The 27,866-nt window shown below is 43.3% G+C and overlaps 1 protein-coding gene and 1 long non-coding RNA gene across 6 annotated transcripts in view; one reads left to right on the top strand and one right to left on the bottom strand.

Moving 5' to 3' along the window:
- Positions 1–27,866, top strand: part of BRINP1 (BMP/retinoic acid inducible neural specific 1) — a 526,454-nt gene that overhangs the window by 423,747 nt on the left and 74,841 nt on the right. The gene's annotated exons all lie outside the window — the stretch shown is intronic.
- LOC145540993 (uncharacterized) lies at positions 22,721–27,443 on the bottom strand. The gene is made up of 2 exons (XR_014078695.1): positions 24,591–27,443; positions 22,721–22,842 (listed from the first exon to the last, which is right to left on the bottom strand). It is a non-coding gene; the product is annotated as an uncharacterized LOC145540993 (long non-coding RNA).

The following is a 27,866-nucleotide window of genomic DNA, read 5'->3' as shown; positions in this document are numbered from 1 at the left end:
CGGCTGAATTCTTTCCCCTCTAAAAAGTCTTCTTTCATATACCTCTGCTCTTTCAGAATTAACCAGTCATCTCTTGCTCTGTTATTAGAAGAGTTATTGGATGTTATATTGTACTACACTAGTTGGGGCCAGTACTTCACACCAGATCGTCCTTGAGGACAGGAATCCTGTCTCATTCTTGGTCTCCTAAGTTCCTCCTCACACATAGTAGATATTCAATGAATGAAACAAAGGATGACTGGGGCTGGAAGATGATTAGGCAATAAATTGAGTAGTGAGATTCCTGATTTAGTTAGGCTTCCTAAATAATTACTGTTAAACCTCAATTGGGCTTAATTCAGCTGTATTGCAAAGACAAGATATTTTACTCTTGTTCTAATGATCTAAAACCCTGAATCCTCCTCTTTCTTTCCGTTTTCCTATAAATCCACAACTCTAAGATTAATTTTCTGAACACTTGCCTACATCCCAGGAATTCTCTCTTGAGATCATCTACCATTTTCCTTATTTTATTTTATTGCCATCTTTTCAAAATTATATCCAAGGCTGTTAGGATCCTCTTTGTGCACATACCACTTTTCTTTTGAATTATTTCCTTAGGATAGATTCCCAGGAGAAGGATTATTAGGTCAAAGCATATGAACATTCTTATAAGCCTCATTAATTTTGACCCCAGTAATTCAGAATTTGTGCTGATTTGGGCAGGTAGTGAGCTTTCCTTTATTCACTCTTTGAAAGGAAAATTGCTAAATAATAAATTGGCACAAACACCATTTCCAGAGTGCTGTTGACAGTCTTTCATGCAAACATTTTAAGCATTTTTAGAGGCTTCGTTCTCTTGTATACAGAATTGATATGTTAATTATAATTTATTTTCATCAGTTCATTAGTGCAGGTTTCAATGATCAACACTTGTTTAGCTAATTTCCACCCTCTTCTGCACAGTCCATGTGAATGCGGTATTGGCTACCTATGAAGAGTCACCCACTGGATTTCATCTGACCCATGGGTGTTAATCACCTACTGGTTACTAGATACCATTTTGGGTGTTGAAGACAATGTGTGAGACCCAAGCCCCTTCTCTCTAGGCCTTCAGGTCTCATATGGCACGGTGGGTCAGTCAGACAGTGGCTGTGTGGACAGGAGCCTGTGACAGCCCCACAGTAGGGCACTGGCCCAGCCCCAGGCCAGGGCGGAGTTCAGTCCCTTAATCACAGAGCTGAGTTGGGTTTTAAAGGAGTGGGCGTTTACCAACCCAAGTCTTTAAATAAGGACAGGCATTTTAGTTACTATATGCACTGAATGGTATTGGGTTGTTTTCGAGTATTAAATTGTTCAGCCTTTTCATTAAGTCAGACTGAACTTTTCCCAAATAGGCTGAATTTGTTGCTTTATTTCTCTTCCCTACAAAGAATGTTGGTGAGTACCTAGGAAGATCAATGCTAAGCTTGGCTCTGCTGTTGATTCGCTTTGAGCCCTAGCACGTCATTGTATATGAGAGTTGGACTGTAAAAGAGAGCTGAGCACTGAAAAATTGATGCTTTTGAATGGTGGTACTGGAGAAGACTCTTGAGAGTCCCTAGGACTGCAAGGAGATCCAACCAGTCCCAGGGAACCACCATTCTGCTCTCCGCTTCTATGAAAGGTCTTTAAGCAGAGACTGGTGACCCCTTCTGCAAATATATTCAACAAGGGGGTTGGAGAGTAAGGGAAAATAGGAGGTGAGGTGGGTTGTCCTCACAATGACCTTCAAGGCTGTTGTCATAGATGCCATGCTTCCTGCCCCAAGGTATTTCCAGGAGGCTTACATTTCTCGGAACATTTCTCTTTTTCTGTAAAGTTATAGCCTTTTTGTCCTAACTCACGATGAAAGTCACCTCATTCTGACCACCGGGCACCCAGCATTCACCAGTATTCATCTGCACCACTCGTTTTGGGTCTTGTAAGTAGCTCTGGGCGTTTTCTCTAGTTCTGTCATGTGGGCTCTTCTCTTGGGATCAGTGGTTTCTGGTAGATGTTTAACGACTGTTCCTGGAGTTGAACAACCATTAACAATGTGTACCCTTCCCTCACTACGAAGCTCTGATGATTAGTATTTGTCAGTTTCCATGGTGGAAGTATTCTCCCCATTAAGCTACCAGCTTGAAGCCACTAAGCATGGTGTTAGTAGGAGGGCCAGAGAATCAGCTTCCATGAGCCAGTAGGAGCTGACTTTTGCAAATCACTTCCTGGAATTGCATTCTCAGTTTCCTTTACAGAGGTTTCAGTGCCTCTAGTTTGTTGCAGAAGTTAATGTATTGGGAAAAGGAAGAAGGAAGGAAAAGAGGAAATTATATGAAAAGAAGAAAAATGTAAAGATGGAGAACATATGCCCTACAACAGATGAATGGATAAACAAAATGTGAGGCATCCACAGATAATTGTAAATGAAATTAAGAAGGAAAAATACATGTGTGTAGCTGCTTTGGAAAGCAGTTGGGCAGAATCTGTATCATTTAAAATGTGCAAATCCAAAAAAAAAATAAAATAAAATAAAATGTGCAAATCCTATGATCCAGGAATGCCTGTTAGCATTTTCCCTAGAAAAAACATCCTCCCTATACTGGGAGATATGGACCAAGGTGTTTATTGCCAAGTGATTTGTAAACTAATAGTGAAAATATTAGAGGTAGCCTGGATATCCACTAGGAGGTTAATACATAAATACATTGCACTTTATAGTATAGAAAGCTCTGAAGCAATTAAAAAGAATAAAGCTCAACCACTTTAATTGACATTAAAATGTTCTATAGGGGATTCTTCTGGGACAAAAATGCAAATTCCAGAAAATTCCACAGGATAGTGTTCCGCACATATATTAAACACGCACACACACAGCAATACTTATATTTTCTAAGAGTGTATTTATACACATATAAATGAAAAAGAAAAATCAGGAAAGTTTGGCCCTGATATTGGTGATTATTTTTAATTACAACCTTTTTTGAAAAAAACAAAAGACACTGTGTTCACGTATTGCTTGGATAATTGAACATAAATGAACTGTCATTAGGAAATATTATGATGGAAACTTATGGACCTTGTTTTGGATGTGTTTAGGAAAGTACTCAATGAAGATTACTGCTCCAGATATTTCAGGAAAACGAGTCCTCAAGTAAAGATGTTTTGTCTGGCTGCCACAAGGGGGGAGACGAAGGCGAGAAGGAAGAAGAAGATGGCGGGGAAGAAAAGATAACTGATAAGGAGATAAAGGAGATCTTTATAAAGGAAAAGTGCAAAGCGACAGGAACTTGGGCGGGGCTGGTGACAAGGCAGAGGGGAGAGGGCAGAAGTCTGTGAGAGGCCTACACCCTGTAGAATGCGGGCCACTGGTAGGGTATGCCCCAGCAAGGGAACGGGTGCCCAGAGATTCACAACTCTTGCCCTGGAATTAATATCCAGCAAAAATTAGTGAAAATAGCACTGCAGGTATGACTGGTACTTGCTCCGTACGAGGGTGTAGAAGATCTCACGGTATGGAGCGCACCTGGTCGCAAGCATCTGCTATATGCCACGTTGGGCCTGCCAACAGTGGAGTTCATTTGGGGGTTAGTCTTGGAGGGTCCGTCAGATTAAGACTCTACGTGAAACCTCCCCGCCTCTTCTTAGCACCTTACAGCCCTTTATGTTCATCCATCAGAACAGTGTACCTGTGGGTCCTACTGGACTCAGCACGTATTTCATGAGCCACTACTACGTTCTAGGCACTATGCTGAACAGAGAAAGGGGGGCAGAGATGAACAGAATGCAGTTAATCCTAAAGGGGCAAGCTCACGGTCTGGTGGGAGTCATGGATATGTACACAAAGGTAGGGCAAAATAGTATGGAATAAAGAAATGGTTTGATGTTAAACTGTAATACTTCCTCACAGATTGGAAGGTGTCCCACTGATTGGAAGTGAGACTTTTATAAACCTAAAGTATTTATTAAAATAAAATTTAGGTTACGCGTTATGAACTCCAGTCACGCATTATCAGGAATTAAGTAATGAAATAGTTGAGACACACAGGTAAACAAAACCCTAAGTTCAAATCCAGCTCTGGGTTTACTTATGGGTGACCTTGGGCAACTAATGTTCCTATTTAAGCCTCCATTTTCTTGTGTACAAATGGAGATACAATTTAACTCACAGGGTTATTATGAACATTAAATAATGTAATTATGTAACATACATAGCATAGTGTATGTGTGTATACATATACAACTACATATATATTCTATATATACATGTACATGTTTGTATACATGCTGCATATATACTATATATACATATATGTGTGATATATACATAGAGAATTTAATTATTAATTGAAGATCTTCCAAGATAAGTGCTGAATTTATTCTTTGTGACTTGGAGTCACCCTTTGATGCCTTACAATTCCAACAAACTTACCTCTCTGAGGTCCCATTTCCTAACTTGTAGAATGGGTACACAGTTGATTCTGTGCATACTTTCTCATTTGGGCTCTGGGGCTGACTTATGAGGTTGGCAGAGCTGAAACTACCCCTCCCATTTTGCAGAAAAAGACCCTGGTTCATAGCAAGTTGGAAGGACTTTCTCAGGGTTGCCCCGAAAAAGAATGTGTGTTCCTTCAGGTCCGTGCTTAGTTGCTTTCAAATCAAAGCGAGTAAGGTCCAGGCCAGTGAAACGAGCCCAGTCCCATCCAGCTCCATCCATCCAGCCCCATCCACTGGCAGAAGCACAGTGCTCTCACACGTTCTCTGTAATCTCCACCAAATCCATCTCTTTGTCGCCACGGCTGAGCCACTTAACTCTATTTACCCTTCATTGCATTTTTCCTCCTGGAGCTTGCAGCTCCCTCCTGTTCCCTCACACCCTTGTGTCCTGCTTTGGAAGCCTAGATTGTTCAGGCCAGAAGCGGGAGCTGGCTTCTCCCTTCCTCCTCATTTCCTGCAGTGTGCTCTCTGTTCCTCTGAGCCGGGAAACACCTGCCGTTTAGAGAGCACAGCCAGTGGGTGGGAGGCGAGAGGAGGGCAGAGGTTTCCTTGGCTGGGCAATCCGGGGGATGACTCAGGATAAATACAATGTGATTGACTCAGTAGGGTGAGGTTGCCAGTGGCATTCACTCTCTGCTTTTAGCCTCCTGGCCTGCTACAGTCTGTATCTAGGCCCAGGCATTTGAGTTTGCCTTTTGATAGTCAGCTTCAGTTCAGTGTCAGGACCTGAGAGTACAGTGGGAGAGGTGATTTGTCCTTGGAAGCTCTTCATCCAGAAGGAATACAAGCAATGAACAAATTGAAATAGGGTGAAGAGATTTGGTCTAGCTGGGTGCTTTTGGGGCAAGTAACATGACCTCTCTGAGCCTGATTTTTTGCATCTTCATCTTGGCCTTTGGCTGAAACAATTGAGTGAGATAGTATCTGAAACACATAGTTCAGAGTAGGTGGGCAATAATTGGTACTAAGGAGTACTCAGGAGATCATTTTAAAGAACCAACCAATTCAGGCTGAAGACGAGGCAGGGTAAATATTGGAGACCTGGAAGTTTCCTGGAGGAAGTAGTGTTGGCTGTACTGGACCTTGCAGGGTGAGCTGGACTCAGTGAGCCAATGCTTGCGTGCAGTCCCCCACCTCCCAACCTCTTCTCAATCTAGTCTTCCTCCCGTGCTCACAGGGCTCCCAGCCCTGCAATTCTTTTATCCCTTTTATTTCCTCACTTGAATCCTCACTACCCCTCAAACCCAGCAAAGCCCTGTCCTTCCATTTGCCCAACATCTTTGGCCTCATTTTGGATTCAGATTAAGAATCAGCAAGGGTTCTATGGAAAACAGTATGGAGGTTCCTTAAAAAAACAGAAGTAGACTTGCCATATGATCCAGCAATCCCACTCCTGGGCATATATCTGGAGAAAACTCTAATTTAAAAAAATACATGTATCTCAGTGGTCACAGCAGTACTATTTACAATAACCAAGAAATGGAAGCAACCTAAATGTCCATCGACAGATGAATGGAAGAAGACGATATGGTATATATACACAGTGGAATGCACTTAGCCATTAAAAAAAAGATGAAATAATGCCATTTGCAGCAATTTGGATGGACCTAGAGATTATCATGCTAAATGAAGTAAATCAGACAAAGACAGATATCATAGGATATCACTTATATGTGGAATATAAAAAAAGATGCAAATTAACTTATTTATAAAAACAAAACAAAGCAAAAAAAAGAAGTAGACATAGAAAACAGAGTTACCAAGGGGGAAAGGGAAGGAGAGATAAATTAGGAGTTTGGGATTAACAGATACACAGTAGTATATATAATAAAATAGATAACCAACAAGGTCCTACTGTAAAGCGCAGTATCTATTCAGTATCTGTAATAAACTATAATAGTAAAGGATCTGAAAAAGAATATGTGTGTATAAATAATTCAGTCATTTTGCTGTACAGCAAAACCTAATACAACATTGTAAATCACTTAAAACACATCAGTTAAAAAAAGAAAATTAGCCAGAGTTTACACTCATTTGCCCTTTAATTGTTACAAAGAATCACAGGACGTATTGACAGGGACCTCAGGGAAATAATATTCAAACCTTCTATCTGTAGATGGGGAAACTGAGGCCCAGAGAGGAGAAATCACTCACTACCTAAGTTCGCAGAGCTCTTGGATGGTAGAGCCAGAAGTAGGGTCCTGCATCCATCTTCCTGTTCTGCAGAGTTCTCTGAGTTTGATCTCCTGTGCAGGCTATCAGCGTGTAGAGGGGCCGCTCCTGTCCACTCCCCAGGCAGTGGGGGCTCACAGGAAGCCGCCTCGCCCTGCGGCCCCTGCTTCCTGTACAGTTCCAGCCGCTGCGTGTTCGAGGGGACCCGGGATTTTGTACGCATTTCTCTCCAGCCTCCGCCTTCCCTGACCTGACAACCGCCTCCAGGGACGGAACCCACACTAGGAGGCTGAGCCCAGACTGCTCACTGCTTTACTCACCAGCATGAGTTGTGGTAATTTCAGGGGAACAGTGAAGAGACTCAGCCATACATATACATGTAACTATTCTCCCCCAAGCCCCCCTCCAAATTCTTTATTTTTAAATATTTTATTGGACTATAATTGATTTACAATAGTGAGTCAGGTGTACGCCAGAGTGATTCAGTTTATGAATATATATGTATACATACATATATACATGTATATGTACATATACGTATTCTTTTTCAGACTCCGGGTTATTACAGAATGTTTGCTAGAGCGCCCTGTGCTATACAGTAAGACCTTGGTGTTTGTCTATTTTCTACGTATAGTGGTGTGTATCTGTTAAGCCCTTACTCCTAATTTATTCCTCTCCTCTTCTCCTCTGCTAACCATAAGTTTGTTTTCTGTGTGTGTGAATCTGTTCCTGTTTGTATATACTCTTTACCTAGATTTGAAAATCGTTCACGTTTTGCTACATCTGCTTTCTCTCTCTATCTCTCTGTCTCTGTCTCCTCAGGAATAACAGGAATGCAGACATCACAACCCTACCCCTCCTGGAATATTTCTTCATGCTTCTTCTAGGAATAAGGGTGTGCATAAATAATAAATAAATTTATTAATATAATTAATACATCTTCCTATAAATAATAAATACATAAATTTCATAGTAAATAAATAATTATACTACTAAAACCCCTTAGCAAATTAACAATAGTCCCATAATACAACCTAATAAATAGTATATATTTATTCCAATAGCCTCAATATTCTTCAAGATTCTTTTCATTGCTGTTCTTCATTTCCAGGATCCAATCAAAATTCATACATTGCTTCATTGCCTCTATTTTTAGTCTCTCCAATCTCTTGTGATATAAAACTGTCCACCCCAGCCTTTATTTATTATTTTTTAATAACCCTGATTTTGTGAAGTTGTTCAGTCGGTAAGCCATGTCTGACTCTGCAAACCCATGACCTGCAGCACACCAGGCTTCCCTGTTCTTCTCTATTTCCAGGAGTTTGCTCAAACTCGTGTCCAGTGAGTCGGTGATGCCATCCAACCATCTCATCCTCTGTCGTCCCCTTCTCCTCCTGCCCTCAATCTTTCCCAGCATCAGGGTCTTTTCAGTGAGTTTGCTCTTCACATCAGGTGGCCAAAGTGTTGGAGCTTCAGCATCAGTCTTTCCCATGAATATTCATGGTTGAAGAATCCAGAGCACTATTTGTAGGGTCTTCCTTTGTGGTGTTGATTATCCTGCCCCTCTGTCCCCTGTAATTCCTGTAAACTGAAGGTTAGGCCTGGACTCTTGCTCAGGTACAGGATATGTCTTTTTGGCCAGAACACATCACAGGTGATGCTTTGAGTGTCAGAGCTCGTGGTCCGAGCTCTTCCATTTCATCTCATGACATCAGCTCTCCTACTGTGGACGACTGGACACAAATGCTTCAGGCATTTGGGTGTCCCTCTGGCAGCTCTCAGAGTGAACTGAATGATTTCTATCCCAGAGCACAGGCACTTGGGTTCCCAGATTGAAAATTTTGGACATCTCTGTGACCCCAACCACCCATCCATCCCTTTGCTCACCGCCAATGTGCCACATTCATGTCTACTGAAAGCACCATCTCCATTCCAGCGCCTCCAGCAGGACATGTCTGCACCATCATATGAATTCCCATTCACCTTTCTCCCCATTGTAGAGTGTGCCATTTTCCATGAACGTTTATACTGAGGGCCTGACAGGCTAAGCTCTTGGGATGATGCAATAAATCGAGAACTCCAGGTGGTCCCCGATGTAACAGAGCTTTGAGTTTAGTTTTCTCTGCAGGATCAAATTCATTGAGAGGAGGGGTGTGTCTAACTGTTAGGTCCCTAGCACCCAGCAAAGAACTTGCTGGCCAAGTCATGTTGGGCACCAGCTGGACCAGCCTGAGAAGTTCCCACCTGTCCCATTCCCTTCCCAGGATGGGTCAGAGTCATGGACTTTGATTAGATGGTGTGTTCCAGGGTGAGGCCTCGGAAGGAAGGTATTGATCAGCCTGTTATGGGAAATGGACTGCTGTGCTCCCTTCTGCTTTACCCTGACCCATACATCCTGTCCTTATAATGGAGTGGGAAGCTCAAGATTGGGTTCAGCTGTGGAGTAGACTTGGGGAAAGGTGGCCCTCAGATCAGCTTTGGTTCAAGGCTGTTCATGTTGATCTGGCTCAAACAACAACCTTTAACACAGGAGAGCTGCTGAAATCAATTGTATTTCAATCAATTCAGTAGAGCGGAAGCACTACTGACGACAAAGACTGTGTCTCCGGGAGGAGTCCTGATCTAAGGCAGGATTTGTAGAGCCATGTGTCTTTTTGAATATTACCTGCTTCCTGTCACCTTCAGCAGCTCTTGTCCACAGGTTGAATGAATGGATGAAAAATCCGTGAATCTCACCTAGTGATTTCTCCTGGGATCTCGCTCAGTGATGAGCAGCCCTCCTCTCTCCCTGGCCGGTGCTCAGTGACATGGTCCATACCAAGGTGGTCCCAACATCCCTCTCCTCTTGCCAGGCGTGTGGCTTCTCATGATGTTGATACTCTCAGGTCCCACTGCCCCTGCTTTGCCTGCTCACATTCTGCCAAAACCCAAGAGGAGGTCAGGCTAGGGTCTGGACTCAGTTAACGCACAGAAAGACTGGGCCTGAGATTCCCACAGTAACTCCACACCCTGGCCATCCTGAGGGATCTCTTGTTCTTTGTCCTTCCCTCCCTCCCTCCCTCCCTCTCTTCCGCAAGGTAAATGGAGTCTTGAGTAGCTGTAGGAGAGGTTCTGCCACCAACTGTGACAAACAAAATCCTTTTGATAGCATCTCACAGACCTTTCCTTTGATGAGGAGTCTATAGCCAGAGAAAGCGCTTTCTAAACTGTCTAAATTTGCCCTTGTATTATGGGATTCTCTTCTTCATTATCCTCTAGATGAATCCTTTTATGATCTGCCAGCATCCATTTTTCTAGCATCTTATTTCATCATGTCCACCAAGCCCTCCACCCTACACCTACCTGATTCCCTCTAAACTTTTTTTATTCTTTCATATATGTCACATCCTCACTCACCTCTGCACTATTCCCTGTGCCTGAAATACTCCTCATTTTCCTGTGCTTCTGGCTAAATGTTTCTGCAGGTATCATCTTATATATCCCTTCCTCCAGGAAACTCTCAGGAAAATCCCTGGATTAGGTCAATGCTGCCACTAGGTAATCTCATTATCCACTGTACTTTCCCTGCCAAAGACCTTATCATATTATAAGTAATTATCATAATTATTTATTTATTATGCTGACTCTCCCAAATACTGCAAGGCAGGAACTTTGTCCATTTTCTCTTAGACATATGAACACCAATCTAGCACATTTACTAGTTAAATAGTACACACTTATTGGTTGGTTGAAAAAGTCTTCACTCAGATGATTTCTGAAAGTGAGTGAGGCATATCAATAATATTTCTGCCCAAACATCACTCTCAAATCCGTATTTGTATTCCCAGCTGTACACTGAACATCTCACCCGGATATTAGGTAGACATCTCAATATGTCAGGTTCAAACCTGTACCTCTGACGGCCTCTCCCCATTACCAGCCAAACCTTTGTTACCCATAGCTTTCCCCATCTTAGTTCATGAAAGAGCCATATTTCCAGTTGCCCAAGCCAAAAGCTGTTTACTCTTCCCTGATTCCCCTTGTTCGCTCGTATCTCTCATGTCGTCTGTTAGGAAACCCTGTGTTTACTTCCTTGAAAATACAAACCCAGAACCTGACCGTTGCTGACGCCCTTTCCTGTTCTTCCCTGGTTCAAGCTCCTGTCCTCTCTCTCCTGGATGATGGCCGAAGCCTCCTTCTTCTCCTCTTGCTCCACCACGTTCTCATCAACACTGAGTGGGATGTAAGTTAGGTCATGCCGATCGTTTAGCTCAGTGACCTGCAATAGCTCCCTCCTTATTTCAGCATAAGAACCAGCATCATCGTACCGCAGTGTCACCAAGACCTTAGATGGTCAGGCCCCTCTCTCTGACCACACCTGCTACTGCTCCCTGCCTGCCGCTCACTCCTCCATGGTCACCAGCTCTCCTGGGGCCTCCTCTGCTTGGAAACCTACATAGCTCACTCCCCATCTCCTGGAGGTCTTTTCTCAGGAGCATTGACCCTGACCATTCTATTTGAAACTGTGCTCCCTTCTGCAAGCACTCCCCATCTCCCTTACCGTGTTCCACCTTCTCTTCTTCTCCATAGCATTTATCATGTTTTATTTTACTTGCTTAAACCATTTAAAATTTTTTTGTCTTCCTCCTACTACTGTATAAGAAATTTAAAAAGGAAAGATCTGTGAGTGTTTTGTCCTTTGATAGATCTCAGATGCTTAGAACAGTGTCTCGGGCTTGATATTTGCTGAGTGAGTGTATTGCACGCATGAATGAGTGAAAAATGGAATGGATGAGTGGATAGTGTGGCAAAGTGGAGAGAGCAGAGTGTTCAAAATCACATACCTATGGAGCCAGAGGTTCAGCATTTAAAAAACGGAGCAAATAAAAATCTCAACACATAGAATGGCCTTGAGGATTAAACTCAGATATTTGAAAGGCGCTTTGCAAACTAGAAGGCACTGTATAAATGTTAGCTTAAAGGGAGGGGGAGGGAGGAAGGATAAAAAATGGAAGGAAACCATTAAGTAAGAGTGTCCAGCAGGGGATTATATGGGTAAACTCCCATAATCCCAAGGCAAGGACTGGACAGGATAAGACACTAGTAAATATGAAGTGCGAGAAACTCAGGCTAACATCCTGCCTGCCCCTGAGGAATGGGGGGGCGCATCACTCCACAAGTGTTGACAAGGAACCCAGAAAATGGCAAGTCCCTGCACCCAGACAGAGAGGGACTGGCATTGATAGCCACACAAAAGAATGGTAGTCCAGGGTCATGAGAGGTTCGGGTAATGCAGGGGAGGACAGGACAGCAGGTATAAGATACTCCTCAGCATTTATGAACTCTCTATATGGCCAGCCCTTTACATCCATTATCTCTAACAAGAAACTTGGGCAAGAAGGGCCTGTATCATCTCTGTAGTGCAAGAGACAAGCCCAGAGAATCCACATGAGGAGTGCAAAGCCACCCAGCTGATTAGAAGCAGATGTGGGACTTGAGCCCTGTTCTGACTTGATTCTCAGACCTCAGATTCTCTTTCTGCAACATGTTACTGTGTCTCACATTTTGCCTTGAAGCAGAGGTGTTAGGGAAGTTTCCAGAAGTGAAGGAAGATTTTATTTTGGTCTTGATGGATGGGATTTGGACAGGTGAATTCTTTGTGTTTAACACATATTTATTGAGCACCTAATAAGCTCTGGGCAGGGCCAGTAGGCTCATGCGGTGAACCATCCATTGGGTAAGACAATATCCTTGTCCTCCTGGAGTCGATGTTGTAGTGGGGAAGGGGCCAGGGCCTGACGAGTATATAGAGGAAGATAATAAAGTATAAACAAGTGGATAAAGTAATCGCAGACAGTGACGCAACTGTCCTAAGTACATGGAAATCGGGTAACGAGATGGGGGCTAGTTTGGCTTTGGCGGTCAGAGATTGCCTCTCCGAGCTGATGGCTAGGGCATCACCCTGCAGATCTGAGAGGAGTGCGGCCCCCACCGGCTGCAGAGGCACCGAGAGCCAAAGCATCCGGGCCCATCTGAGGACAGAAAAAGGCCCCAGAGGCCAGCAGTGCAGTTAATGGGAGAAGATCAACTTGGAGGGGCGAGCAGAGGCCAGTTCCTGAGAACGATGGTAAAGAAATTCAGTTGCATGTTAATGAAATTACTGTGTTTACTCACCTTCTCTCCTGTTGATCCTCCTTACTCACTTGAATCGCCTTCTCAGTGTCTTTGCTGGATCCTCTTTCCAGTCGCTACATATTGGAACACTCGAGTCTCAGTCCTGGAGCTTCTCTTCTGATGCCCATGTTTTGATGATCTCATCTTTCTTACCTGTTCTTGTGGTGTCATAGAATCTATCCTGATGATACACGTTTATTTCCCAGCCTAGACCTCTCCCTGAACTCAGACTCATATACCCAACCATTTAATAGCCTTCTTAAATGTGTCACATCAAAGTCAGAATTCTTGGTTTCTCTTTTCAACTGTACTCCTCAACCAATGTTTCCATTTTGGTCTAATGACATTACTATCAACCCAGTTACTTCAAAGCCAAAGCATGCATGGTTCTTCTCTTCTTTTCATACCCCCATATCAGTAAATCCCATAGACTTTACTTACAAAATACATCTCTAGTATTACTGCTGTCTTGACTACTGCTTGACAGAAAGACACTTTAGTACAGGGTAATACATATTAATACTTTGAGAAGTGCCAAATGCTCTCTCTTGGTGAGTAAGAATAAACCAAGTAAAGTAGAAGAATCTTTTTTTTCCCCCAGCAGAAAATAGTACATGAAGGTAGGGAAGCCGTGGGGTAAGAGTGAGTTTGTGCACTTTTTAGAAGTGTATTTCCCTGTTTGGGGCTGTGTGGGGTCTTGGTGGTGGCATGCAGGGGCCTCACTGTGGCGTGTTGCACTTTTCTCTAGTTGTGGCGCAGGCTCAGCTGCCCGGAGCCTGTGGGATCTCAGTTTCCCAACCAGGGATCCAGTCCACACCCCCAGGATTAGAAAGTGGGTTCTTAACTCCTGGACCACCAGGGAAGTCCCTGGGCTTGTACACTTGAGGGATATTAATAAAAAATTAAGCTGTGTACCAGCCAGGGCCGGAGATTAGAGATCAAGAAGAAGCAGGTGAAGTAAGTAGGCACAGAAGGCATTCCACTCAAGAGTTAGGTGATCTGGAGTGTGTTTTAGGTGGTGGCTGGTCTCTGGAATTTTCACAAAATTGCAAGGAAGGGGGAGGGATAAATTAGGAATGTGGGATTAACAGATATATGCTACTGTATATAAAATAAACAAGGGTCTACTAGATAGCACAGGGAACTTTACTCAGTATTTATTAATAACCTATAATGGAAGAGAATCTGAAAAAGAGTGTGTATGTGTGTGTATATATGTATAACTGAATCTCTTTGCTGTGCACCTGAATCATTGTAAATCAACTGTACTCCAATAAAAAAATAATTTAAAAGAAAAGAAACATGTAAGGAAATGATATGAGTTATGAATGTACCAAGGGGCAGTTCAGTTTGACTGGAGTAAGGATAGGGTAATAGAGGAAGGAGCTAAGAATTTCAGGTTTAACTCTGGTCACGAGAAGTCTCAGAATGCAGATAGTTGCCTATTTGTTTTGTAGACAGGGAGGGCTCACTGTTGGCTTCCCAACAAGGTGGAGGTGGCAGCAAAAGCCAGCCCACACTTTGAGAAGATAATTCTGGCTGTGATACTGAGCAGGAATTGTAGACTTGTCAGGGTTGAAGCAGGGGAGTCAGGTGGGCGACATTTGCACCTTCATGTGTCTTGGCTAAGAGCCTCATTTTCTTTAATCCCATAAGAATCCTTTCCTGCCGCTCTCTGGACTTATTAGATGTGCTACTGATTGGAAAAGGGAAAAATGAAAGCACTAAGGTGTTGAGGATTAATTCCAAAATTCCTCACTTCTGAGGTTTCAATTGCCACCTCCACCTACGCCTGGAACAGGGTGCAGTAATAAATAGAAACAGGAAGTCACAGAAGACTTGGGCAATTTGGAAGCAGAGTCCTAAGGTGACTTGCCAGACTCCAGGGGCTGAGCACTGGAGGTGAGATAATCTGATTGCAGAGGGTGCCTAAAAAATGAGTTTCCTACTGCTGGAAAGCAGAGAAAAAAATATTCATAGACGTGTACTGCCTTGATTTATTTAAGGATTATTTATTGGGCACTTTTGAGTTCCAGGATTGTAATAAAGCAAAATAAGTAGAGTCTCCGCCCCGTGGAGGTTACTGTCTAATGGAGGGGATGACAATAAACCATTACGTGTGTCCATGATTGCCACTCGCGTTCGGCGATCTGGGGACCAGAGCTGGCTGGAGAAGACGGGAAGTTTCCTATAGAAGTGATGTTCAGCTGAGGTCCAGGAGGTTGGGAAAGAGTTTGCTAGGAGGAAATGACGGGAAGAGTGTCCAAAGGAGGAGGACCGCCAGAGCCCTTCAGTCCTCAGGTTCTCGGTGTTGCTCCGCAGAGGGGCCCCTGGGAGCTTGTTAGAAAGGCAGAGGCTGAGACTCTTGCTGAGTTTCCGTGAGCTCTCATTTCCGTATTTTAACATGGATTCCCAGCCAGTGCTGGTGCAGGTGGCGTGTGGATCCCATTTGACAAGGCACAGATGGAGCCTGGGACTGAGTTTACAAACTGGGCTCCTGGGCTCCTTAGCCCGAAGGGGCGAAGGGAGAGACAGAGTCCTGCTGCCATCCCCATTCCCGGAGAAGCTCTTTATATCAAACTTACTTATTTTACAGAATATTTATTGGAAAATCATCCTGTGTGTTTTCCCCAGAAAAATTCCAATACTGTATTGTTTGTTCTGGAGCCCTAGCAACTAAAGTAGAGACAGAATCATGGTAGGTGCTCTAAAACAAACAAAAACTTCCTTGAAAGAATGACTTAATCAATCAAATGTTTCAGTTCAGTTCAGTCTCTCAGTCATGTCCGACTCTTTGTGACCCCATGAACCGCAGCAAGCCAGGCCTCCCTGTCCATCACCAACTCCCTGAGTCCACACAAACCCATGTCCATCAAGTCAGTTGCCATCCAGCCATCTCATCCTCTGTTGTTCCCTTCTCGTTCCACCTTCAATCTTTCCCAGCATCAGGGTCTTTTCCAGTGAGTCAGCTGTTCGCATCAGGTGGCCAAAGTATTGGAGTTTCAGCTTCAACATCAGCCCTTCCCATGAACACCCAGGACTGATCTCCTTTAGGATGGACTGGTTGGATCTCCTTGCAGTCCAAGGGACTCTCAAGAGTCTTCTCCAACACCACAGTTCAAAAGCATCAATTCTTCTGTGCTCAGCTTTCTTCATAGTCCAACTCTCACATCCATACATGACCACTGGAAAAACCATAGCCTTGACTACATGGACCTTTGTTGGCAAAGTAATGTCTCTGCTTTTTAATATGCTGTCTAGGTTGGTCATAACTTTACTTCCAAGGAGTAAGCATCTTTTAATTTCATGGCTGTAGTCACCATCTGCAGTGATTTTGGAGCCCACAAAAATAAAGTCAGCCACTGTTTCCACTGTTTCCCCATCTATTTCCCATGAAGTGATGGGACTGGATGCCATGATGTTAGTCTTCTGAATGTTGAGCTTTAAGCCAACTTTTTCACTCTCCACTTTCAGTTTCATCAAGAGGCTCTTTAGTTCTTCTTCACTTTCTGCCATAAGGCTGGTGTCATCTCCATATCTGAGGTTATTGATATTTCTCCCAGCAATCTTGATTCCAGCTTGTGCTTCCTCTAGCCCAGCGATTTTCATGATGTACTCTGCATATAAGTTAAATAAGCAGGGTGAAAACATACAGCCTTGACGTACTCCTTTTCCTATTTGGAACCAGTCTGTTATTCCATGTCCAGTTCTAACTGTTCCTTCCAGATCTGCATACAGGTTTCTCAAGAGGCAGGTCAGGCGGTCTGATATTCCCATGTCTTTCAGAATTTTCTACAGTTTATTGTGATCCACACAGTCAAACGCTTTGGCAAGTCAATAAAGCAGAAATAGATGTTTTTCTGGAACTCTCTTGCTTTTTCGATTATCCATCGGATGCTGGCAATTTGATCTCTGGTTCCTCTGCCTTTTCTAAAACCAGCTTGAACATCTGGAAGTTCATGGTTCACGTTCTGCTGAAGCCTGGCTTAGAGAATTTTAAGCATTACTTTACTAGCATGTGCAATGAGTGCGATTGTGTGGTAGTTTGAGCATTCTTTACATGACTACTGGGAAAACCATGGCTTTGTCTAGACGGACTTTTGTTGGCAAAGTAATGTTTCTGCTTTTTAATATGCTGTCTAGGTTTGTCATAGCTTTTCTTCCAAGGAGCAAGCATCTTTTAATTTCATGGCTGCAGTCACCATCTGCAGTAATTTTGGAGCCCAAGAAAATAAAGTCTCTCACTGTTTCCACTGTTTCCCTATCTATTTGCTATGAAGTGATGGGACTGGATGCCATGATTTTAGTTTTTTGAATGTTGACTTTTAAGCCACCTTTTTAATTCTCCTCTTTCGCTTTCATCAAGAGGCTCTTTAGTTCTTCACTTTCTGCCTTAAGGGTGGTTTCATCTGCATATCTGAGGTTATTGATATTTCTCCCAGCAATCTTGATTCCAGCTTGTGCTTCATCCAGCCCGACATTTCACATTATGTACTCTGCAAGCTCAGTTAGTAAAGAATCCACCTGCAATGCAGGAGACCCCAGTTTGATTCCTGGGTTGGGAAAATCCCCTGGAGAAGGGAAAGGTTACCTGCTCCAGTATTCTGGCCTGGAGAATTCTGTGGATTGTATAGTCCATGGGGTCGCAAAGAGTCGGACGTGACTGAGCATCTTTGTAAAAAACAAAACAAAACAAAACTCTGCATGTAAGTTAAATAAGCAGGATGACAATATACAGCCTTGATGTATTCCTTTCCCAATTTGGAACCAGTCTGTTGTTCCATGTCCAGTTTTAACTATTGCTTCTTGACCTGCCTACAGATTTATCAGGGGGCAGGTCAGGTGGTCTGATATTCCCATCTCTTGAAGAATTTTCCACAGTTTGTGGTGATCCACACCGTCAAAGGTTCTGGCATAGTCAATAAAGCAGAAGTAGATGTTTTTCTGGAACTCTCTTGCTTTTTTGATGATCCAAGGGATGTTGGCAGTTTGATCTCTGGTTCCTCTGCCTTTTCTAAATCCAGCTTGTTTCATGTCTAAACAAAAGTCATCCAACCCAGCCGTCCACTTTACAGATAGGAAAAGTGAAGTCCAAAGAGGAATCATGGCTTTTCCAAGGTATCCCAGCTTATTATGGTACAGTAGATGGTAGATTTATGATGCCTTTGCTCAAAGGCCAGCGCTCATTCTTTCAGACCCAATGTTAGCCCTTAAGGAGGCCAAAATGTTGGTAGTTCCTTGCTGAAAACGCAAGAAATGCAAGCTAGCTTAAGAATAGTTCATGTAAATTCATAACAGGCAATTAGCTTGCCAAATAGAATCTTAGATTGCATGTCATTGTAAGTCACGTCTAGTGTGCCCATAGTGTGATAGAGTTAAAACCTGGGTGGGTTTTTGAATCTAAGTTTCCTCATCTATAAAATGGAGATGATTATAACCACTTCCCAGGGTGCTTGTGCTTAACGCAAAACACCTGGCCCATATTTGGTGCCCAATATTATATATTTATGCTTTAGGCATATCAATCTGAAAAGCCAACCATGTCCAGTGATGGGAAAGAGGTTTTACTTGTGGCTAAGTTTCTGAATTTATGTGGATAAGCATCTGCGTGGGGGGGGGGGCTGGATTCTTCTGGAAAGTACCAAGTGAACTTGTAGGAGAATGGCTGATTGACAGTGACTTTGGTAGGATGGATGTGGCCATCAAAATACCTTTATGCCCGAGAAAAATAAGACTTGCTCATCTTTTATGAGGATGCCAAAAAAAGAAAAAGAAAGAGAGAGAGACTGGGGGATCATGTGACAGAGAATAACTGTATTTAGGTGCTTTAGAAGAGAAAATAAAATTAAAATTCAGAGTCTGGGGGCAGCCATGGCATAGAGCAAGTGGCTGACATCTCTCAGTGTGTTTCAGAGTATCATTCAGTTAACTCGGGACTAAAAAAAATAAATAGGTCATCTCTCCCATAACTATTGTTAATCCTGGTGTCTGAGAGACCAGGAAACCTGTCAATGGTTACAAAGAAATATCTCCAGTTCACCTGGGCACTCAGAAGACAGCTCCTCATGTTCTTTTCTGAGATGCACGGGGTCTCCCAGTCAGTAAAGACAACAACAGCAGCGCTTCCCAGGGATTGCGTGGGTTCTGAGTCCCTTCCATAAGCATCTCTGTCAATCAGTGACTCAAACTCTGCTTCTATATCTTTGGACAAGGGCTCCCTGCTTCCCAGGGCAGCCTGTTGTACCCTGATTCATTCTGACAGTCAGAAAAGGCTTGCTCTGCTGAGTGGCACTTGACCTTGCTATCAGTTCTTGATGGTCATTACAGTTCCAGCCTTGGAGCCAGGGTTTCATGGCACTACAGCTCATCCACCAAGAAGGGAAATCGGTGGTATCATCCTTCTTCATGCAGCTCTTGGGCAATCAGATACCTCTGAGCATGCCGTTGATGCCTGGATGCTATTTTCTTCATCATTGCGTATGTTTAATCAGTTACGTTGTTTAATCATCAAATTGTAAATTTCACTTGAAACATATTTATTTTCTTAACTCAGGTGTGATCTGGGCTTTTTTTTTTCTTTACCCTGTGACTTCTAATGTGTATTTAAATAATGACTTTGTTATTTAGTCTTAAAGGAGCTTGAGGCAGGCTGTCTGGGAAACACCCTCCTTTTATGATTTTCTTTGGCCCAGTATTTTAAAAATATTTTAAGGGCAAAAGAATCTTTAAAAAAAAAAACACAAAATTTAATGATCTATCTCTTTGAGTAGCTCAATCTATAAATCTTGAATCTGGCATTTTTATTATTTCCTTAAAATGCATTATTTGACCGGCCAGCTCAATGGGTTAAACCAACATCAGCCAACATTTTCACTATAGCACCAGATCGTATGTATTTTATACTCCATGGACCCTATGGTCTCTGTTGTAGCTATTAAACTCTGAGATTATAGTGCGAAAGTAGCCACAGATAATACAGAAACAAATGAGTATGACTGTGTTCCAATAAAAATTTACTTCCGCAACAGTCAGAGGGACAAACCTGGTCTGTGGGCCATAGGTTGTTGACCCCTGAGTTCAGTCATTCTTAAGAACTTTGAAACATTTGAGTTAAGTAAAGGATGGCCTTAAATTGCCAATTCCTGGTATAAGATCAGAAATTCAGTGAATGTGTGTTGACCGGATTGAAGAAAAAGATCTTTCTTAACGAGTTTAAAGCAGGGCCTGGAAAGCTTTCTATATAAGGAAACAAAAGAAGGGCCTCACTGGGGAAGCAGATTCGGAGGAGGCTCTCAGATGGCAGCATGTTTGACAATCCTAAAATGTTTTAACAAGAAAAAGATTGGCAATTAAATGCAGTAATACTTGCTGGGGAAGAAGTTTGCTCCTTTTTTCTCCTAGAAAAATGTGCTGTGGCAGAGGGACATGAGCAGAGGTCTAGATGTGCAAGACTTGGATTTTGAAACCAGCTACTGGACTTCCCTGGTGGCTCAGACTGTGGAGGATCTACCTGCAGTAGGGGAGACCCAGGTTCAATCCCTGGGTGGGGAAGATCCTCTGGAGAAGGAAATGGCAACCCACTCCAGTATTGCATGGAGAATCCCACGGACAGAGGAGCGTGGCGGGCTACAGCCCATGGGTCACAAAGAAGTGGACACGACTGAGCAACTCGCGCTTTCCCAGTTGTGTGTCCCTGAGAAAATGATCTTCCCTCTCAGAATTTCCATCTAAAGATCGAAGACAGTACTGAGACGTTCTCTGTGGTTCCTTGGAGCTCTCAAATTTTGTGATCTGAAAAAGAAAATTCATCTAATTGCAATGTTTAATGGGATTTATGATAATTGGAAAATAATTGCTGCTCCAAACTTTTATTAATCTATATTTAGTTATGAGTCATGCTTTCACAATAGATGCTTTGGAAATAAGCAGAGAGACAAATCGAGTAAACAGAACTTTAAATATTTTATTTATATGCAGTTTGTGTAATCCCTGGAGCCCACGGGCATATTAAGATCATTTAAAATATCCATTAAAAGTTATGTGTTATGTGACAAACTCCCCTTTTAGAATGCCTTGCCAACGGATAAATAGCTCACATTTATTGAGTAGCTACTACTGCCAGATTAATTGCATTCATTATGCTTAATCCTTCCAGCAACCCTACAAGGTGAGTACTAGGATTGCAATCGCACTGATAAAGAACCTCGAAGAGGCTGAGCAATCTGCAAAAGACCGCTCAGCTGATGAGTAGCTTTATGCTAGGGTTCAAAGCTGGGCCTTTCTGGCTGTAAACTCTGAGCTCCTCCCACATGTCAAGAAAGGACCTTTTTTGTGCCCTTTGTTCAGGTGCTCTGAGGATGATCATTGGCTTTTTCTGGATGTCCCGCATTTCGTTCCTCTGCAGAACATCACAGGTGCTTCTGACAGGGCTTTGGGACAGTGAACGCCTGTCCTCCACTGGGCTTGTGACGCCAGAGGGGGCCAAGGAAGAGGGGACAGGAAGAAGCAGGGAAGAACCCTTGCAGAGAGCCTGGAATCTGAGTTCCTGTCCCGGCGCTCACATCGGTTTGCCAGGCGGCCCTCAGTGCCTCGACCTCAGTGTCCCCCACTTGTGACGGGGATGGACATGTCCCTGCTTCTAGGTTATCAGTAGGAAAATGTATAGATGACGGAGCTTTGTAAAGGACCACTATAGACCCCACAAAACTGACATGATGGAATGGGATGGCGGGTCAGGGTAGACCCTGAACCCAGAGCTTCGTTCCTCTTGCATCAAAGGTGCTGGCCTTGGCCAAGTCCGTTTCTCATTCTAAGTCTCAGTTTCCTCATTGGTGAAATGGCAGCAAAGTCCTTGGATGCTGGTTCCAAAACTCTTTTCATCCTCATTCTGATATTTTGGATTCTGCATGACTGCAAGTTACCTCAGGTGACTAAGGGTGTCTCAGGAAGCTCTATCAGCTCTGAGTAAAATAAAGCAAAAACCTTCTAAGTCACTTTCCCCATGATGAATTCCCGTAACCCCCCATGGTGGTCCCTGTCCTTATAACACTGCTCCGTGAAGAATCCCACTTGCTTTTCTGGAGATGGTCCATTTCTCTCAAACCTGGGCCATTCCAAGGGTGCTTGTTGGGTTTCTTTTTATCCCTTCCAGGTTTCCGCTCAGTAAGAAGCATGCAGCCCAACTCCAGGATGCTTCCCCTGGACTAGTTGCCCCCATTTCTCTGAACTTTACTCCCATAAGAGCCTTCAGAACTCCTACTAGGGTTGGCAGAAAAATAAAAATGCCAGTACTTAAGTGAACACTCTTTGGAAAATAGAAAGACTTACTTACCTACAAATTGTGAGCAGGGATTATTTGCTCTACAGTTAAGGCAGTGTCTTTACTTGTAGTTAAAATAGCAGTGCTCATAATCACGTTTTCAGGGACAGCTCTTTTTCTTGGTTGGTTGTTTTCTGCATTTCGTCTCCTCACCCTTCTAGAGCTGAGTTACCCTGGATATCCCCTTGGCCTGCTGGGACTCCTCAGCTGTCTTCCTGCTTATGTTCTGGGGCATGGAGGCAGGCAGGGGATTTGTCGAGGACACTATGATGTTAAGATGGATCATTTCCACTTCACATGTGCCCTTGGGTTCACCCTTCCCTGAGCTGACTGGGAAACATGTGGGGAGAGGCTGGGAACAGCAGGCAAGGGAAATGCATTCTCTCTCTCTCTCAGCTCAATGATTTCATCTCCTCAATCCCCTCCTCTGTGATTCCCCTGTTCATCTCTGGGGCTAATTTTCTGCTAATAGTAATGGAAGTGGTCCCAGATTCCCCTCCCCCCAGCCCCAGACACTCAGAGGCTTATTTTTATTTCACTCCCAAATAAATGCAGTCAGTGGAATAAGCCACCCAGGAATAAACAAATGCAAACATCCTGTAACTTTAATCAGTTATGTTTTCAGCGAACATTTATTGGAGATATCACGTCTATGTTGCTGTGCTGTGGTTAGTCACTCAGTCGAGTCTGACTCTTTGCAACTCCATGGACTGTAACCCACCAGGTCCTCTGTCCATGGGTATTCTCCAGGCAAGAATACTGGAGTGGGTTGCCATGCCCTCCTCCAGGGGATCTTCCCAACCCAGGGATCAAACCCAGGTCTCCCTCATTGTAGGCAGATTCTTTACCATCTGAGCCACCAGGGAAACCCAAGGATACTGGAATGTGTAGCCTATCCCGTCTCCATGGGATCTTCCCGACCCAGGAATCGAACTGGGATCTACCATGTCTATTTAGTTCAGTTCAGTCCCTCAGTCGTGTCCGACTCTACGACTCCATGGACTGTAGCACGCCTGGCCTCCCTGTCCATAATCAACTCCCGGAGTTTACTCAAACTCATGTCCATTGAGTCAGTGATACCATCCAGCCATCTCATCCTCTGTCGTCCCCTTCTCCTCCCACCCTTAATCTTTCCTAGCATTGGGGTGCTTTCAAATGAGTCAGCTCTTCTCATCAGGTGGCCAAAGTATTGAAGTTTCAGCTTCAACATCAGTCCTTCCAATGAATATTCAGGACTGATTTCCTTTAGGGTTGACTGGTTGGATCTCCTTGCAGTCCAAGGGACTCTCAAGAGTCTTCTCCAACACCACAGTTCAAAAGCATCAATTCTTCTGTGCTCAGCTTTCTTTATAGTCCAGCTCTCATATCCATACATGACCACTGGAAAAACCATAGCCTTGACTAGACAGACCTTTGTTGGCAAAATGATGTCTCTGCTTTTTAATATGCTGTCTAGGTTGGTCATAACTTTCCTTCCAAGGAGTAAGCGTCTTTTAATTTCATGGCTGCAGTCACCATCTGCAGTGATTACATATTCTAAAATGTATCCTTGGATTAAGTCAGATCACTGGATAACTTCCTGTTTAGACTGTAATTGTTAGTGCCTGTTTCATATGCATTAGGCTACATTGAACCAATCAAATATTGGTGAATCAGTGAGGATATTTCCCACCAGCTTCAACTACATCCATCTCTTTATGAAAAATCATGGGAGACATTTGTATATCTTATCATAGCATCCAGGATTCTGTGTATCTCCAGCAACTTTGAACAACTGATCTGTTTTCTTCTTGACTGTGTGGCTCTGTGGTCTGCATTCACTCTTTCTTTTGGCTGCAAGGAAACTCAGAGACATTTGTTGTCCCTTTCTATCAAGTGTTCAGGGTTTTATAGGATTAATTTTGCATGGTAATTTTAATCTAAAATTCATTTTATTCTCCTCATTTTTCCCCAGTGTTCTGTATTTTAAAGTCTATATAGTAGGTGCGTTTTTGAATACCCCTTCACTTGGTTTTGCTATGTTGGAAGAAAAAAACTGCAAAACATGCTTAGTAAAGAAGAGTAAAACAACCCTCCACTTTGTTAGATGTCATTAGTAACTTTGATTATCTAGAAAACAGTGGCGGAAACTCACATTTATCCAGTGCTCACTAAGGACTCAGCATTGGTAGAGATGTTCACCTCACAACCCTGAGAAAGAAATTGTTCTCCCCCATTTTACACATGAGGAAACAAAGAGGACATTTTAAGGAGTAGTAACATGGCTCAGACGGTGAAGAATCCACCTGCAATGCGGGGCACCTGGGTCCAGTCCCTGGGTTGGGAAGATCCCGTGGAGGAGGGCACAGCGGCCCACTCCAGTATTCTTGCCTGGGGAATCCCATGGACAGAGGAGCCTGGCGGGCTACAGTCCATGGGGTTGCAAAGAGCCGGACACGACTGAAGCAACTTAGCACACAGGCATGCAATATCATTGTTACTGGGCCTTTGCAAGTAATAATAATAATATCAATGGCAGCTTACAATTGTCCATAACTTGTTGCAGTTTACAAAGAGTTTTCTAACCATTATTTCATTTGTCTCTCAGAACAACCTGGAATATGCATTTTTTTTTAGTCTTCATCACATACCTGAGAGTGGAAGGGAGTTTGTAATCTGAGTCCATTTCTTAAAAGCAGACTTACCGCTTGTAACACAGATCACAGGAATCAAATCCCACCAGAAAGGTTCCACCTACTGAGAGCTGTAACGAGAGCAGGATCGCGTCCTCTGATCTCCCACCCACTGGCCATCATCCTCTGCCCTCCAGCTGCCCAGTGGTGCTCCTTCACGGCGCGGCAACAGTGACAATATTGATGCTAACTTTAGCACTGCCTTCTTGTTGAGGGTTATTATGTTCTAGATGCTGTGCTGCATGATTTAATATAATTCTAAACCCACCCCTTTAAGGTAGATATGCTTCCCCTAGATGGCATCTGCAATTTTTTGCAGTACATATGCAGACTCGTGATTTCACAGCTAATTGATGGCAGAGTCAAGATTGCCATCTCCGAGGCCCGGGCTGAGAGCTACAGAACTGAAGAGCATCTAATACAATCAGCTTATTTCCCAGGAGAGTAAACACACACCTCCCCAAGGGCACAGAGCCAGTTCTTCTGCCTGCTCGCACTCCTTTCTCCTTCAGTGCAACTTATTCTCAGTGTGTGTGTGTGAGTGTGTGTGTGTGTACACGAAAGCAGAGGGCTGACAAAGAAGACAAGGGAGGATTACTATGAAAGCAGTGCTCTAAAATGAGAGTCTTGGGCTTGCAGTTTGCTTTCTACCCTCATCCGAAATCCTACGACCCTGGATCCAGTCTCCATCCATCTCGGCCTCTGTCATCATCCACCCTCCACCTTCTGCTCCCCTAGTGGGATGGGCCTTGCTGCAGCCACCCCATGCCTTCCATCCGGGATCCTTTTTTAATCTCAGTCTAATTGGTTCACCCGCCCTGCTGGGATGCTTAATTGGGCATAAACGTATCCTATGCCATAGTGAGCTCTGCCTTCTCCTCCAAGGGGAACTTGCTTGCTCTGTGGGCTCAGAAAGATAGATATACTTTATGTTGTGCTCAATTCACTGAGAACTTACATGAAATTGTTCCTGGGCCAGCAGAGCAGTTAGACAACATGGCCCCAGCAAGACTTTTTCTCGCTCTTATTTTCTTTTACTTTTTTTAAGGTGGCATATTCCAGTGGAAAGGCCGCTGCATTTGGAATCAGGAGTCCTAGGCCCTGAGTTCCACCCTGCCAATCATTTGCTGTGTGATCTTGGGCAAATAAGTTACGGTCTTAGAAATTCAGTTTTGCCATCCATGAACTGAGTGGGTTAGATCTGATGACTTATTTGAAAGGAATCACAGTGATGCTTTTAGAACAGGGGTCATACTCACTGTGGGACACATCAGGCCTGAAACCTGCTTTTGTAAATAAAGTTTTATTGGAACACAGCCATGCTCAACCATTATTGCTGTGGTTCCTTATACTAAAAGGACAAAGTTGAGTGGTTGCAACAATAAGGTACGGTACCTTATGGCTGCAGAACCTATAATATTTTCTGGCTCTTCACAGAAAAAGATTGCCTACTCCTCTTTTAGAACACAAATCAGATGGTGTCTTTACTCAAAATCTTCTTTTGACTTTCCATATTACTTAGAATTTAAAAATAAAAAGCCTTTTCTGAATCTAGAATGGCCTTTTGAGATTGGTGCCAGCCCCATCCCATGTTTTGATGTTATATATTTTTTTCTTATTACCCTTCCTGTCATAACATCTCTTCTACTTATCTACTCACCTCAGCCTGCCTCCTTGTTCCCCAAACCTGGAAAACATATTCCTACCTCAGGACCTTTTCACCTGCCGTTCCTTCCTCCTAGATTGCTATGCCACCATTCCTTGTTTCCTTCAAGTCTCCTTAAATGTCATCAAATTAGGAACCATATACATATAGAACTACATCTTCCCCTTCCCCTGGGCATTCCTACTTCCTTCCTTTGCTGTGTATTTGTCTTCATACATTTTTCTCCCTCTGACATGCTACACATTTGTCTCTTTATTAGCGGTCCACTCTCGTGAGAATGTAAGCTCCTTGATAGCAAGACTTTTATCTAATTTGTTTACTGCTGTAAACTCAGATCTGGAAAAATAACAAGTGTTTAAATTTTGAAAGCGAAAAACAACTGTTTCAGTTCTAATGTTGTTTAAATCTACTTCTGAATAGATCCAGGTGCAATGAAGACCTTTTGTTTAAGTATATTTTCTTAAAGAGGATAAAATCATGGAATCCTGTGACTGTTACAGTCTTATTAGGTCCAGCATTCCCGTGATTGTCACAGAGTCGTATAGACTCATTCTTAGAACATTTTTAGTCTTGATTATTCCCCTTTAAGAACAGAGTTTATAGATATAAAATCTGTTTATATAGATATGTAGTTCATAGATAAAAATCTAATTTCATAGTTCAACACAGAAGACCCTTCATTGTGTGGTCCCGACAGCCTTTTACCTCTTACATTTCATATACACACACATGAATGCTGCACACATATGTATCCCTCTCTCTCCAACTACTGTCCTATTCTCTTATTTTCTGGAATTTTTACACGTGGAGCTCATTCGTCCTGAAATATCCTTCCCCTGTCTTCATCTAGCCACATGCAATGTTCCTTTCAAAATTCAGCTTTACAGGATGTTTTGACATCGCCATTTCCACCCCAGCCCCTCCTGCAGACTGGGTTAGAGATCCTTCTTTCTGATGCCTCTATGAGAAAAATGACTGTTGCAAATAGCACATAATTGTTAATAACTTTCTTAAACATCCACTCTTTTCAGTAAGATGTAGCAGTTCCTTAGGATCTGGAGCTGTCTGTGGTGCTGAACAGGCAGTGCCTGGCAGTCAGAACTTCATAACGTCCCCCAATTACTGAACTTTTCCCAAGTGCACACACTGTGCTCTGCAGATCACAGAGCATCCTCTAGCGTCCACCTGGTGAGGGAGGAGCCAGGAACACAGCGTTGTCTTCCTCCCTAGTATTTTCAGGGAAGCAACACAGGCGGCATGCCCTGGATGTGTAGCTGGTGAACATCAGGAAGGAAAAAAAAAGAAAGAAAAGAAAAAGACGTTAAATCATAGGATTGTAATTTGATGGTGGCGTGGCATCATTCCTTTGTATCAGTACTGGTTTTAT

This window comes from Giraffa tippelskirchi, chromosome 1, assembly GCF_054371585.1.
Source record: "Giraffa tippelskirchi isolate mGirTip1 chromosome 1, T2T-mGirTip1v1.2.pri, whole genome shotgun sequence".
Lineage (NCBI taxonomy): Eukaryota > Metazoa > Chordata > Mammalia > Artiodactyla > Giraffidae > Giraffa > Giraffa tippelskirchi.
Note: the sequence above shows the minus strand (reverse complement) of the source record. Positions and strands in the feature narration are given on the sequence as shown.